A 17,130-nucleotide genomic window follows, 5' to 3' on the forward strand; every position below is an offset into this window, starting at 1 on the left:
GGGGCTGAAGGCTATTGAAGACTGGGCGTACCACTTGAAGTCGAAGGTGTGGCACGCCAACCTCTCAACCTCACTTGGGCGTGCCACTTGGTGTCAAAGGCATGGCACGCCAGTTCCAAAAAGTCACTTTGGCATGCCACTTGAAGGCCAAGGCGTGGCATGCCACTTACTGGAGTGAGACAAGATCATGGGCATAGCACGCCAACCTTTAGGCATAGCACGCTGGTATAAGTTTCCAGAGAGGGTGGAAGAGGCCAATTACATGGGGCATGCCACATGGTATCGAAGGTGTGGCACGCCAATCACTATTCTTCACTTAGGCGTGCCACTTGAGCAACCAGGCGTGGCACGCCAGTGTCACTCAGAGGCCAAAGCATCATTGGGACGTGCCACTTGAGTTCGTGGCGTGGTACGCCAAATAGAGGAACCACTCACTCACAAAGGGGCGTGGCATGCCAGACCCAGGGCGTGCCACGCTAGTTCAAGTTTCCAGAGGCAAACGACGTGGAGAAATCAAAGGGCGTGCCACTTGAGCTCGAAGGCGTGGCACGCCAACACAAGAATGCCACTATGGCGTGTGATAAACCACTATTTTATGATTTATCTTGTACTTAATTGAGTGGATTTTATCAATCTTTCATACACTTATTCATACTAAATGCATGGGTTTACATTCTCCTTCCTGATTTTGTGCTATGATTGAAAACATACTTCTTTGGTCTTAATTTAGCTAATATTAATCCTATCTTCTTACCATTAGATGCCTTGATATGTGTGTTAAGTGCTTTCAGGGATTACAGGACAGGAATGGCTCAGAGGATGGAAAGGAAGCATGCAAACGTGGAAGGAATACAAGAAGTTGAAGAAATTGCAAAGCTGTCAACCTGACCCTCTCGCACTAAAACGGTCATAACTTGAGCTACAGAGGTCCAAATGAGATGGTTTTAGTTGCATTAGAAAGCTAACATCCGGGGCTTTGCAAAGATATATAATTTTCCATAGCTTCCCTGAAGTTAGGCAACGCGGACGCGTGAATGACGCGCCCGTATCGTATCTGCGAATCTCAACCCATGCAAATGCATGGATGACGCCTCCGCGTCACTTTGCCGCGACTTGTACGAACCAGATTTCATAATCAACGATTTCTGGGCTATTTCTAACCCAGATTTCAGCCCAGAAAACACAGATTAGAAGCTATAAAATGGGGGAATCCATTAATTCATCATCATACACTCATAACACACTTTTCATAATTTTAGATGTAGTTTTCAGAGAGAGAGGTTCTCTCCTCTCTCTTAGAATTTAGGATTAGGATTTCTATTAGGATTGATGCCAAGGCATCTAGGCCAGTTTCACTAACCTTTTCTTTACTATTTTAGGGTAGTTTCATGTATTTTCTTAGTAAATAAGGCAAGTTTTGGATGAAATTACACTTACACCTTGATTCAAGCAACTTTTGTGAACTTTGCATAATTTCATGAGTATTTTGCTAGAATTGCATGATAAATTGATGATGCATAATCTCATGACATTGGCTAGAGCTTTGATGCACTTTAATTTCTTGTTTTCAGGGCAAAGGAAGCAAGGAAGAACCACGTTAGTATTCACGTTAACCTAGTTAACGTGAACACTAACATGGAATGGTAAAGCTTGCAACGTTAATGAGAAAACTGATCACCAATAAAGCCTGCGAAGCCATCCAAAGCTCACGTTACTTGCCACATTAACTAAGTTAACGTGATAGTTAACGTAGAAAAAAAATGAACTCCAACGTTAAGAGAAAAAGTGAACACCACTAACGTTGGAGAACTTGGCAATGATCCACGTTAAGAGTCACGTTAACTTAGTTAACTTGAACTCTAACGTGGAAGAGGAAAACAAAAGCCAACGTTAGTGACACTCACTTTTGTCACTAACGTTGGACCAACTAGCATTGCCTACGTTAACTTTCACGTTAAGACTATTAACGTGAAGGTTAACGTGGAGTTGAGATCAAAGAGTCAACGTTAGTGACATTCACTTTTGTCACTAACGTTGGAAGATGGCATCACTACTACGTTAAGAGCCACGTTAACTTAGTTAACGTGAGTTCCAACGTAGAGAATGTGGCATTTGGAGCGTTAGTGACAAAGGTGAGTGTCACTAACGCTCTCGAAGGTGGATCACACCTACGTTAAGAGTCATGTTAGCTATACTAACGTGGACTCTAACGTAGGAACATAGGGGAACTAAGCAACGTTAATGGGAAAAGTGATTCTCATTAACGTTTGCGAAGGGGTATAAGCCAACGTTATTGGGAAAATTGAGTCCCAATAACGTTAGCCAAGTTTTGAGAAAGCAACGTTAGTGGTCACGTTAAGACCACTAACGTTGGATTTAACGTGGGTATATAAGGTTGGAACGTTAGCGGAAAAAGTGAATGCCACTAACGTTCTCGAACCCACAATGGCAATAACGTTAAATCTTACTAAATACCCAAAGCCTAATTCATATTTCTCTGCAAGTTAGGCCCACTAAAGATGAGAACTGCTTCAACTCAAGATCCAAAGCCCACATCCAGGACTTGAAAAACTCACTAGCAGATCAAGAGGAGTAGTATATATAGGAGTAGTTTTGAACTATAGAGAAGTTTGGCACTTTTGGGAACTACTCTCTATAGATTTACTTTTCTGCACTTTTAGCATGGATTCTTCTTTTCTGCCATTTTTCATTTCTAGAGATATGAACAACTAAACCCCTTTCATTGGGTTAGGGAGCTCTGTTGTAATTTGATGGATCAATTATAGTTTTCATTCTTCTTCTTCTTTCTTTTCTCTTGATCTTACTAGAAAGCTTTCGATCTTAATTCAATTGGTTAGTGTCTTGGAAAAGAAACTCTCCATAATTGGATTTCCTTTGAGCCTTGGAAAAGGGATGAAGAGATCATGCTAGAAATGCTTTCTCATGTTGGACCAAATTGGGGTTTGGGCGAATATAGTGACATGTAATCCTCCCAACACTTTGATTTGGAAATACATGTGGTATAATCAGTGACCACACTTCATCTCTTCCCATGAGCAATTAAATCAAGGAATTGGGTAATTGTTCAAGCTTAGAGAGATTGGATTGCCAAGGAATTGGGATCCAATCACTTAAGATTGCCAAGGAGATCAATGAATGCATTGATTGAGGAAGAGATGAGAATGAACTTGATCCGGAGAATGCAACATCTCTTAAAACCAATGATTTCCCCATTTCTGATCTTACCCATTCTCTTTACTTTCTGCCATTTAACTTCTTTCTCATTACCCCAAATCCCCATTTAAGATTCTGCACTTTAATTTCTGTTATTTACTTTCCAGTCATTTAAATTTCTGCATCCCAATCTAAATTCTGTTTAGCTCAACTAGCACATTCTTCTAACTAAAGTTGCTTGACCAATCAATCCTTGTGGGATTCGACCGCACTCTATTGTGAGTTTTACTTAACGACAATTCGGTATACTTGCCGAAGGAAAATTCGTTGAGAGACAAGTTTTCATGCATCAAGTTTATAGCGCCGTTGCCGGGGATTGATTTTGAATCAACAATGATTAAGTTTAAAGATCACTAGATTGAGCATTTTTCTTTTTGTTTAGTTTATTCAATTAATTTCTTTTAGTTTACTTTAATTTCTTCCTCACCCCCTTCTCCCTCTTTTATTTTTTTCGTTCTTTCTTCCTTTGATTACAATTCTGCTCACTAACCCACTAACTGTTTGATAATTTGCATCACTCACGCTAACAATTACTTTAACAAGAATAGTTTCTTCATTTTATCTCCTGTTTGTTGTATGACAGGGAGAAGAGAAGGGGTTTCAACATCCTTTGATTCAGAACCTGAAAGAACCCTTTGGAGACTAAGAAGGGAAGCAAGAGGGAAAAGGATTATTGGTGCTGAGGAAGGAGAGGAAGAGTATTTTGAACCCAACATGGAAGAGAATTTGGAGAACAATCATGAAGAGGAAGCTCATAATCATGTCAGAGAAGGCCATGCAAACCGGGCTAGGCAAGAAAGGAGAGTTTTAGGATCCTATATCAATCCTAATCCAGGAAATTGTGGAAGCAGCATTCAGAAGCCCACCATACATGCCAACAATTTCGAGCTAAAACCCCAGCTCATCACTCTTGTGCAAAATAATTGCTCATTTGGAGGAGGTGCTCAAGAAGATCCTAATCAACACTTAACCACCTTCTTGAGGATTTGTGACACAGTGAAGTCCAATGGAGTCCATCCAGATGTCTATAGGTTGCTCTTGTTCCCTTTTTCACTCAGGGACAAGGCATCCAAATGGCTTGAATCCTTCCCAAAGGAAAGCTTAACTAATTGGGAAGAAGTGGTGAACAAGTTTTTAGCAAGATTTTACCCTCCTCAAAGGATCAATAGGCTAAGAACTGAGGTACAAACTTTTAGACAACAAGATGGTGAGACACTTTATGAAGCATGGGAGAGATTCAAAGACCTAACAAGGAGATGCCCGCTAGAGATGTTTAATGAGTGGGTTCAACTTCACATCTTCTATGAAGGTCTTTCCTATGAGTCAAAGAAGGATGTGGATCATTCATCAGGAGGCTCTCTAAATAAGAAGAAAACCATTGAAGAAGCCATAGATGTCATTGAAATAGTTGCTGAAAATGACTACTTCTATGCCTCCGAAAGAAGTAACACCAGAGGAGTAATAGAGCTGAACCACATGGATGTATTGTTAGCTCAAAACAAGATGATCACCAAGCAGCTAGCAGATCTTACCAAGAAGGTAGAGGAGAACTAAGTTGCAGCAGCCATCATTTCATCATCAGCTCAAGAAGGAGTAAACATAGGAGAAGAAGGTGACTGGGAGCAAGCCAACTATGTTGGAAATTCACCTAGACAAGTCCATGATCCATACTCCAAAACTTACAACTCTGGATGGAGAAATCACCCCAACTTTTGATGGGGAAACCAACAAGACCAAGGGCAAGATCAGAGACGCCACAACCTCAACTCCAACAACAATGCTACTCTTCAAAACACCTCACAGAGATATTACCAACATCCATCTAACCCACCTTCTCAACCACCTAATCTCAACCCACCATCATCAACAGATGATAGGCTCTCAAAGATTGAAGCTCTGCTTGAAAACTTATGCAGAGAAGTCCAAGACAACAAAGTGTTTAAGGAAGAAGTGCGAGCCAATATCGAGAACCAAGGAGAAAACATCAAGAGATTGGAGTCCCAAGTAGGGTATTTATCTCAACAAATTCCTAAACCCACTGATGGATTCCCTAGTGATACAGAGAAGAATCCAAGAGGAGAAACAAAGAAGGTGAGATAGGAAGAATGCAAAATGATAACCACAAGTAATGAGGGGAGTATGAATAGAGTAGAACACCTCCAAAATAACTAAAAGGAAAGCCAGGAGGAAGGAAGCTATACAACTCAACTTACATCCAAGGAAGAGCTAAAGAAGAAGGATGTGTTGAACCCATATGCACTTTTTCCCCACAGGCTTAAAGGTGGTGTAGCAGGGAGAATGTACTCAAGGTTCCTTGATATGTTTGCATCTCTTGATGTAAATATACCATTTATTAAAGCTCTCCAGCAAATGCCTTTCTACATCAAGTATATAAAGGAGCTACTAGCCAGAAAAAGTCCATTGAAGGGTGGACAAACAATAAAAATGAACAGGGATTGCAGTGCTCTCATTCAACTAGGGCCACCCACAAAAAAAAAGGATCCAGGGAGTTTCCACGTTCCTTGTGCCATAGGAGAAACAATGATTGACAAAGGCTTTGTGACTTGGGAGCAAGCATCAACTTAATGCCTCTCTCCCTCATGAAGAAGCTCCAAATCAATGAACTAACTCCTACTGATGTAATTATTAGATTGGTTGACAAAACTCAAAAACAAGCAATAGGAGTGGTTGAAAATGTGCTGGTTAAGGTTGGGAACTACTATCTTCCCACAGATTTTGTTGTTCTAAAAATGGATGAGAATCCTATTTATCCCATCATTCTGGGAAGACCATTCCTAACCACAGCAAGAGCACTCATAGATGTAGAGCGAGGAGAGCTAGTGTTGAGAATACATGATGAGCATCTCACTTTCAATGTTTTCAACCTCTCACAAGAATCAAGTCAAGAGAACAAAGAATTAAGAGAAGAGCAGAAGAAGCACTTATACAAGAAACAAACAAGGAAGCACAAACAACACAATTGGAAACCCCATTGGTCAGGAAGCCATGCATTCAAGAAGAACCTCATTCAAAGGTAATCCAAAGGGAACCAGAACCACCAAATTCATGCAGAGGAAACAACAAGGATCCCTTAAGGAAAGGAGCTATAGAGAACAAGCAAGCATCAAGAGATACAAAGAAGAAAGTCCCAAGGGGATGGAGAAATAAGAAAATTCCTATAGAAAATTTCTCGCCAGGTGATGAAGTGATCTGTACATACTTTCCATGTATACCACCTCACCTCCCCACTATTCCATCTCAGCTGCCTCCTGTGTACATTATCAACAAAATCTTATCCTTGGAGCATATGGAGCTTATCAACAAAGCCAATGGACATAGGTTCACTGCAAGAGGAGAGGATTTCAAGCACCACCAACCACCCTAACAAGGGTCAAACGTCAAGCTAATGACACTAAAGAAGCGCTTCATGGGAGGCAACCCATGTTCTATACCTCCTTTCTTAAATCTCTAATAATAGTAATAAGCCAATTTTCATGGAATTTCAAATCAATTTTGACAACTAATATAAAGCTCCTCTACATGCAATGTATAGTACATGATAAGTTTGGTATTCAAAGCACATCAAGTGAGGTTTGAACACACCCTATGAGGAAGATTTATTCCCCAAACTTGTTGCACCATGTGATCACAAACAAGTTTGGTGTACCAACGTGCATGCATGGAAAGCTTAATGGTTGATTGATTTATATTCATGGAAAGTATTTAGTCATGTAAAAACAAAAGAAAAATAAATATTTTGTTAGTTCACAAATTTTTCCCACCAAAAATTTCAAATAACCCATTACATTTTCTTTTCGTATATAGGGAATCAAAAAGTACATTGATGGTACTTGATGGGGCAATTGAAGAAGGAAGATTCGGCCAAGGGAATTTCACACTTGTCTTTATGGGAAATGTCCTTGGAAGTGTTGCCATGCAACATTGGGAATAGATCATTTTGAAGACTGAACCAAGACCCCATAAAGGAGGTAATCCTTGTGCTCACCTTGCACCAAACCCCAACCGTTCACTATCAAGGTCGTGCCATTGATCTACACCATTCAACTATCACCACCAGCCTATATAAAGAACCCTCACCAATCTAGTCCCTCTCAAATATTCATCCAACCCACTTCTCTTCCTTATCTCAAAACACATTTCTCCAAAACACATTCTGTCTCAACCCAACCGAACTCTATCTTCAAACCCCTAATCTTTACTATCTTCGCAATTCAATTCTCACTCATGGCATCATCAAGTTCCAAAAGGCGAAGAGGAAAGGAACCCATGGAGCAGCCTTCCTTCGACGCCGGGAGATTCAAAACAGCATTCCATGAGCTTGAGTTCGAATGAATAAAGGACAAGAAGATACTGCTCGAATCAACATTCCAGTTCAATGAAGATGAATGTCCACAAATTCGAGAGAAGATTGAGAAAAGGGGTTGGCAAAAGCTCACTAACCCGGAAGCAAGGGTAAATGCAACTCTCATCAGGGAATTTTATGCAAATGTGGTTAGAGAAGACAAGACCATAACCCCCACCTTCAAAAGCTATGTAAGAGGAACAGAGGTAGATTTCAGCCCAAATGCTATAATTAGAACTCTTCATCTGAAATCACCACAATTTGTTGAGCTCGGGTACCAAGAAAGAATGAACAATGGCCCCGACAATGATGAATTGGAAGAAATTGTAGGTGACATATGCATTGTGGGATCTGACTGGGAAAGATATTTGGATATGAGGCCCCGGTTCATCAGGAGAGGAGACCTCATCCCAGAAGCCAAGGGATGGTTTGAGCTTGTGAGACGATCTATCCTTCCAGCCGCAAACAATTCTGAGGTCAATATTGCTCGAGCTACCATGGTACATTGTCTAATAAGGGGTGGAAGCATCAATGTGCATGAAATTATAGCTGAAGGAATTCAAGAATCAGCCGAGAAGAAAGACTCGGGTGCTAGACTTTGGTACCCCAGCACCATCCTTAGATTATGCATGAAAGCTAAGGTTGTCTTTAAAGATAGCAATCCAACTTGGGTAGGGCTTGGGAGATCACTTACACTCCAACGCATAACCCATGTGACTCCAGCTCAACAGCAGAAAAGACCCCATCTAAGGAAGAGGGCATCAGAAGAAGCACAAGAGGAAGAACCTATCCAAGAAGAAACCCAATCAACAGAACATCATCAAGAAGGGTATTATGACCCAACCAACATCAATTTGGGTCACATCCGAGGAGCCATTGATGATTTATCAAGAATATACATGGAAGGACAAGAACAACAGCTGCAATTTCAATCTCAGAGAATGGATTGTCAAGAGAAAATGGTAACAAATTGGATGAATCAACAAAGGGAATGGCAGAAACAGCTAATGGAGCAGCAACAAGAGCACTACTCCCAGCTTACTCAAGCCATCAATCAAGTGTCTGAAAGGCAAGAAAGCCAAGATAAATGCCTCCAGGAACTCAATCAACGCCAGATGAATCAGATGAAAGCATTCAACGAATTCAGCGTGCTAAATGAAGGAAGGCAACTGCATCGAGAAGAATTCAGCATCAACACTCAGGCAAGGTTAAACTATATGACTGAGCACATGCATCACTTGCACCCCGACATCCCAAGTTATGAGAAAGTTCGTAAGAACTTAACAGAACAAGAAGAGGGGAAGGTGAAACAGCAAAAGGAAGCATTGAAGAAGAAGATGGAGGATGCCGATTTCTGGAAAAAGCTGATGGGGAAGCGCAAGGGGAATGGAGACTCAAGTAATCAAGGAGAATCCCAAGGGAGCAGAAGAACATGAGCATACCAATAAGTGAAAGGTGGTGAAGTTCCTTTTTAGTTTATCTTTTTCAAAGCTTTAAATAAGGAAAATCATGTATGAAATAGAACATGCTTCCATGGTAGTTTAGGACTTTCAATTATGCATTTAAGTTTTATTGCTTAGACTAAGTGTGCTAGCTTAATGTCTTAAGTGTTCACTTTCACCTTTCTTACTTGTATGCTTGTCTCTTTAAGTTAATCAAAAAGAAAATGTTATGAAAAGAACAAGAGTGGAGTTATTTTATGAAGTGCATTCTGAATGTTTGTGGTAGGTTGATTAGTAAGCTAAGTTGGTTCACCAAAGAAGGAAAGAAAGAAACTATCTATCCTAAGTCCTTTGTTTGAAACACACCCTTTGAGACTAGCTAAACAATAAGATCCCAATAAGAAAAGAGGAAGAGCAATAAAAGTGAAAAGGAAAGAAACACAATAAGAAACAATGCTAGGCATCAAGGGTTTCAAAACTGAGGCATATGTCTGTGGTGTTTATGTACAAAGGATATACTTGGATGAATAAGCTCTTAGGGGTGCATTATCACTTGGTAACTTGGATTAACTAATCCGGGATTATCAGCTGAAAGTCCACTACCAAGAGTAACCTTTGCTACAAAACACTTAGTAACCCAAAGAGGTGCTGGACACCAAGGTCTCAAGAAAGAAAAAAATAACAAACCATATGCCTGTGGTGTGTATGTATGAGGGAAAGAGACTTGAGGGAGTAAGTCCTTAGGGGTGTCTTAATACCTAGCACCTTAAAACCAACTGGTTTGGGAGTGTTGGCTGAAAGCTTACCATAAAGAGTCGCCCTCTTACAAAGCACTTAACAAAAAGAAAAATAACTTTGAAAAAGAAGGAAGGATTAATAAGAAAGAAGCCTCAAAGGATGCAATCAAGAAGGTGACTAAGGATTTGATAAAGGCTTGAAACCTAGAGGGAAAGAACCTAAGTTGCTATGCATGAAACCCTATAAACCAAGAATGCTACTTCTATTTTATCTTCTTGTTATTTCATTTCATTCTTCTTATGCTTCAGTACTTGCTTAGGGACAAGCAAGCTTTAAGTTTGGTGTTGTGATGCCAGGGCATCTAGGCCAGTTTCACTGACCTTTTCTTTACTGTTTTAGGGTAGTTTCATGCATTTTCTTAGTGAATAAGGCAAGTTTTGGATGAAATTACACTTACACCTTGATTCAAGCAACTTTTGTGAACTATGCATAATTTCATGAGTATTTTGCTAGAATTGCATGATAAATTGATGATGCACAATCCCATGACTTTGGCTAAAGCTTTGATGCACTTTAATTGCTTGTTTTCAGGGCAAAGGAAGCAAGGAAGAGCCACGTTAGTATTCACGTTAACCTAGTTAACGTGAACACTAACGTGGAATGGTAAAGCTTGCAACGTTAATGAGAAAAGTGATCACCAATAACGCCTGTGAAGCCATCCAAAGCTCACGTTACTTGCCACGTTAACTAAGTTAACGTGGTAGTTAACGTAGAAGAAAAATGAACTCCAACGTTAAGAGAAAAAGTGAACACCACTAACATTGGAGAACTTGGCAATGATCCACGTTAAGAGTCACGTTAACTTAGTTAACGTGAACTCTAACGTGGAAGAGGAAAACAAAAGCCAACGTTAGTGACACTCACTTTTGTCACTAACGTTGGACCAACTAGCATTGCCTACGTTAACTTTCACGTTAAGACTATTAACGTGAAGGTTAACGTGGAGTTGAGATCAAAGAGCCAACGTTAGTGACACTCACTTTTGTCACTAACGTTGGAAGATGGCATCACTACTACGTTAAGAGCCACGTCAACTTAGTTAACGTGAGTTCCAACGTAGAGAATGTGGCATTTGGAGCGTTAGTGACAAAGTTGAGTGTCACTAACGCTCTCGAAGGTGGATCACACCTACGTTAAGAGTCACGTTAGCTATACTAATGTGGACTCTAACGTAGGAACATAGGGGCACTAAGCAACGTTAATGGGAAAAGTGATTCCCATTAACGTTTCCGAAGGGGTATAAGCCAACGTTATTGGGAAAAGTGAGTCCCAATAACGTTAGCCAAGTTTTGAAAAAGCAACATTAGTGGTCACGTTAAGACCACTAACGTTGGATTTAACGTGGGTATATAAGGTTGGAACGTTAGTGGAAAAAGTGAATGCCACTAACGTTCTCGAACCCACAATGGCAATCAACATTAAATTTACTAAATACCCAAAGCCTAATTCATATTTCTCTGCAAGTTGGACCCACTAAATATGAGAACTGCTTCAACTTAAGATCTAAAGCCCACATCCAGGACTTGAAGAACTCACTAGAAGATCAAGAGGAGTAGTATATATAGGAGTAGTTTTGAACTATAGAAAAGCTTGGTACTTTTGGGAACTACTCTCTATAGATTTACTTTTCTGCACTTTTAGCATGGATTCTTCTTTTCTGCCATTTTTCATTTCTAGAGCTATGAACAACTAAATCCCTTTCATTGGGTTAGGGAGCTCTATTGTAATTTGATGGATCAATTATAGTTTTCATTCTTCTTCTTCTTTCTTTTCTCTTGATCTTACTAGAAAGCTTTCGATCTTAATTCAATTAGTTAGTTGTCTTGGAAAAGAAACTCTCCATAATTGGATCTCCTTTGAGCCTTGGAAAAGGGATGAGGAGATCATGCTAGAAAAGCTTTCTCATGTTGGACCAAATTAGGGTTTGGGTGGATATAGTGACATGTAATCCTCCCAACACTTTGATTTGGAAACACATGTGGTATAATCAGTGACCATACTTCATCTCTTCCCATGAGTAATTAAATCAAGGAATTGGGCAATTGTTCAAGCTTAGAGAGATTGGATTGCCAAGGAATTGGGATCCAATCACTTAAGATTGCCAAGGAGATCAATGAATGCATTGATTGAGGAAGAGATGAGAATGAACTTGATCCGGAGAATGCAACATCTCCTAAACCCAATGATTTCCCCATTTCTGATCTTACCCATTCTCTTTATTTTCTGCCATTTAACTTCACGCTCATTACCCCGAATTTCCATTTAAGATTCTGCACTTTAATTTATGTTATTTACTTTCCAGTCATTTAAATTTCTGCATCTCAATCTAAATTCTGTTTAGCTCAACTAGCACATTCTTCTAACTAAAGTTGCTTGACCAATCAATCCTTATGGGATTCGACCTCACTCTATTGTGAGTTTTACTTGACGACAATTCGGTATACTTGCCAAAGGAAAATTTGTTGAGGGACAAGTTTTCATGCATCAAGGATTAGGATTGTTTCTTCATACCAGGTTTAATAATTTATGTTTCTCTTCTATTTTTGTTTACTCTGAAGCTTTTATTTGTATTTGATTTATGTTGCCCAATTGGCTTATGAACTTTTCCATGTTAGAATTGACATCTCCATGCAATTTGAGGTATTCCAGATATTTATGATTTTAATTTAGTTTTCCATATTCTTGGCTCTGGTTGATTAATTGGTGACTCTTGAGTTATCAAACTCATCGTGATTGATGATTGCTATTTTTTCTAATTGAAGTGAATTCCAATAACTCTAGTCCTTTCTTAGGAATTGACTAGGACCTGAGGATCAAACTAATTAGTCCACTTGACTTTCCTTTGCTTTAGTAAAAGTTAACTAAGTGGGATTAAAACTCAATTCTCATCACCATCGATAAGGATAACTAGGATAGGACTTCCAATTTCTTATATCTTGCCAAGAGTTTATTTTACAGTTATTTATTTATTTTACCTGTCAATTAACATACTTCTTCCTTACTTTCGAAACCCCCAATTTACAAGACTCATAACCAATAATAAGAACATACCTCCCTGCAATTCCTTGAGAAGACGACTCGAGGTTTGAATACTTCGGTTATCAATTTATTTAGGGGTTTGTTACTTGTGACAACCAAATGTTTGTATGAAGGGATTTTTTGTTGGTTTAGAATCTGTACTTACAACGCGACTATATTTTTATAAAATTCTTTACTAACAGAAATCTTAACGTCAAAATGGCGCCGTTGCCGGGGAATTGCAAACGTGTGCCTTATTATTGGTTATTGTAAATATTTTTCTTTTACTTGTTTATTTGTTTTTTTCTCTTCCCCCTTTATTTCTGATAACTAGTATGAATTCTCACCCCTCTCGCTTTGAGTTTGGTTCTAATTTTGTTGCAAGGAATGGAAGCTATAACAGGACTATGCATCAAGGTCTAAGCAATCAAAGATGGATGGAGCCAAAAGGATCTGATCACCCCTTTAGGCAACAACACCCTCCTAGATATCATGGATAGAGACCATTCTACAATGCATACCCAACTGATTTGGTGGACCACCTTGTAGCTACCAACAAGCCCCACCCTATGCTCAGAGACCATCCTCTCAACATAGTTTCAACCCACCATATTCACAAGCTTCTTTTCACCATTCACTACCACATGACCCTTATCAACTCCAATGCCAATCCAATTACTCCCAAGAACCACCAATCCCCTATGCACCATGTCCATATCCATCAAGCCAAAAGTCACAAGTTCGCTTCGAAGAATTAGTAAACCAATTTAATGCAACCCTTCATCAACTGGAGCAAGCAATAAATCAATTATCTTCCAGACGTTCAGTCACTCAACAGACTCCCATGGCTTCATGTGGGGAATCTAATGAAGAACGCAGCACGAAAAAGACACTAGAAGCTCCAGTGGACAGTATAGAGCATAACTTCGTACTAGAACAAATAGAGGAAGCTGTCATTGTAGAAGAAGAAGAGTTGGTTGAAGATTTAGGAAATGCCAAACCGCCACCTGAATCCAGAGTTGTGAAGAATTCCATCAAGGATGTTACAATTGATGCTAAAGAGGATGTTGCGCAGCCTCCAATGCAGATATCTTATGAAGAATTGGACGGAATAACCCAAGAAGCAAGTTTCCTTGATGACGATGATCATGAGTCGAGTTTTCTTAGCAATGAACTTGCATCCGCAAGTGAATTCTTTGAGACGGAAGAATCTTCCCAAAGTGAATACGAAGCTGATGCAGGGGTCGACTTTTCTCAACCTCCAGATTATGACTTCAGTGACGAGGAAGATATCAGTGACTTTGATCAAGACATGGTTGAAATGAAAGAAATTTGCAAAGAAGTGGAGGAATTCACTGAAGACCACAAGGGAGTAGAGCTTGCAGAACCACTGGAAACACTTATCCCAAGGCCACTGCCACCCAACTCCAACTTCAAGTGGGTAAAATCCTTGACTTTCATCTTTACTATTCCACTTGAATATGGTTTACTTGAAACAGATGGCCAGCTTAGAGCTCTTTGCGGCTTTAAGAGTAAGAGGGAAATGGCTCGTACTCCGAGCTGGTGCACAAGGTTCAATAAGGTTCCACGCTTCAACTCGAAGTGCACGGATTGGTATCACATTCAATCGAATGGATCTCGGAAAACGTTTGGTCATCTTGGTGAGAATCTGATTTCTAAACCGCCCGGATGGAAAAATATAGATCAAAATGAAGGCGGATTTAAAAGCAAAGTTTGGGATCTTGGAATCTATTCTGACGTTTGTCACCCCGGGAGCCTGAGAACCCGTTTGAAGCTGCTCAAAAGCTTCACTTGCCTAGTTTAGGACCCCGGAGGCTATTGGTATTCCAAACATTGGTGGAGATTTCTGGATGAATTTAAGCATAAGCCACCATAACAGGAAGCTCATCCAATGTCCAACTTAAGGACTTTAACTAAAAGTGCTAGGTGGGAGACAACCTACCATGGTATGGTCATTTCTTTTTCAACTTTTATTTCGTGATGTTTAATCTTATGTTATATTGAACCTGGATGTTATTCGTAAGCACTTCTGTTAGCATTACATACTGCATAACTGCATACTTGCATAAAAAAAATCGCACGTGACGCGACAGCGATGCGTCCGCGTTATAGGTGCGTTAGGAAGAAAATAAATTGAACAGAGAGTCACGCAAAAGCGTGGCTGGACGTATGCCTTTGGCACAACTTAATGAAATAGCCTCCCCACGCGTCCGCGTCACCCACGTGAACGCGTGCCTCAAAATCGACGTATAAAGGGTGTATGGCCGAAAGTTGAGCTAGAATTGGGTTGGACTCGTGCTAGAAGCACAAGCCTTGCCACACGTACGCGTGCCCCGCGCGTCCGCGCCATTTTCAAATTCAGGCCATCCACGCGATCGCGTCAACCACGCGATCGCGTCACTCAAGGATTTGGCAATATGCATTTCAAACAGAGAGTTGCGCGACCGTGAGGCTGCCCTCACGCTAATGGCACAAATCGATCCACGCGACCGCGTGGATGACGCGTCCGTGTCATTTCATAGAAGCGCTATCCGCGCGAACGCGTCACTCACGCGTCCGCGTCACAAGCGCCGCACAACTTATTTAGATCAGCCAAATATCTTATCTTTTCTTCCCCAAATCTAGATAGTTTCTTTCCCTTCTTATTTCTTTCTTCCTTCCTTTCTTTTTCTTTCTTTTTTCTTTTAATTGGTATTGGAAATTTATTTGGGTCATTATTTTGCTTGTGGATTGTTAAGAAATTGTTTGACAATTATATATCATTTTTTAAGGGTGCTGCATGTTCAATTTAATACTTTCCATACCTTATTTAATATGCATGCTTTACGTTTGTGAAAAAGCCCATATGGCATTGTGCATTCTTAATTATTTTATCCTTCTACTATAATGCCTGTTTTTCACAAAACCCTTTCCAATATTTTATTAATTGAGTATAATTGTCAATACAAACGTTATTGTTAGTTTCTCACGACTAATAATACATTATGGTTTTAATGCTTGATCTAAGCTACTCATGCCTTTTGTCAGCATGCCAATAAACATATTGCATCTAATTGCCTCAATTTATCATGCCCTGTTTCCATTGTTGTCCTAATTTCATGGAATCGCGACCATGTGTTAACGACATTCTTCTTTATTTTGGCATGATTATTACTCGTACTGCCCTCTCCCTTGCTCTATCCATTTGACTTGATGTCCGTTTCTCTTCTCCCTTTTCAGGATGGCCACCAGAAAGGGTAAAGAGAAAGACTCTACAACGAGCACCGGCTGAGGAACCACAACCCCCGCCGACCTACACATCTTTGCATACACCAAGGATGGTGCAATCTTTAAGTGTGGGGAGGTCGATACCGATCTCCACGGGTTAGTTAGTCCCTTCTCAACACCAATTTTTATTTTTCATTGTTGCATTTGCATGTTTGTTTGATTTTGTGCATGTTTTACCACTTGGTTGAAGTAACATTTTCTTTTTCAAGAAAACTTTTTATAGAATTTCACTAATTTAAATTAAAAAAAATTGAAAAAAAAACTTGTTTGAAGAAATATTATTTTAGAACATGGTTTAGAGCTCGAACACGCAAAACCAGTGAGATTTTGAGCCTATTTGATTGGTTGCATCTTATCAACCAATATTTTATTTTTGGTGTGTGTTTTTCTATCTAAAATTGTGATATTTGTCTTGCTTAATTCTATATTTCCATTATTTAATGTATGCATGCACTTATATGATTGAGGCCTCATTTCACTGAGCTTACATACCCATATGGCCTTACCTTTTATTATCCTTTGCAAACCCATGTTGAGCCTATTTTACCCCTTGTTCTTTACTTTAGCTCATCACTAACTCTAAGCGAAAAACAATAATGTGCTTAATTTGAATCCTTGATTAGCTTAGACTAATGAAAGCGCTCATAAATTAAGTGTCGGGAAAGTGGATTTGGAAATGTTTGGTTTGAGAATTGAGTATGTTAGACTGTGTGAAAATGTGAAAAATGTTAAGAACATGTTTATGCATTCAAAATCTTAATCATATGTATAAAAAAATTACTAAGAAAAGAAAAAAAAAAGAAAAAAAAAGAGCAGAAAAATAAAAAAGGGACAAAATGCCCCAAAGTAAATGGCAATAGCAATGCATATGTACTGTACTCAAAACTTGGAATGCATAAATATGTAGTAAACGCAGTTAATGGGTAGTTATTGATTTTATATTACATGGATTGTCCTAAGTTAGGTGAAAAGTTTATGTTAATTAAG

The 17,130-nt window shown here is 39.5% G+C and overlaps 1 non-coding gene across 1 annotated transcript; it reads right to left on the reverse strand.

Annotated features, from left to right (window-relative positions):
• Positions 1–4,401: 4,401 nt before the first annotated feature.
• Positions 4,402–4,509, reverse strand: LOC112713129 (small nucleolar RNA R71). The gene has a single exon (XR_003158103.1). It is a non-coding gene; the product is annotated as a small nucleolar RNA R71 (small nucleolar RNA).
• Positions 4,510–17,130: the final 12,621 nt, after the last annotated feature.

Source organism: Arachis hypogaea, chromosome 9, assembly GCF_003086295.3.
Source record: "Arachis hypogaea cultivar Tifrunner chromosome 9, arahy.Tifrunner.gnm2.J5K5, whole genome shotgun sequence".
Classification (NCBI taxonomy): domain Eukaryota; kingdom Viridiplantae; phylum Streptophyta; class Magnoliopsida; order Fabales; family Fabaceae; genus Arachis; species Arachis hypogaea.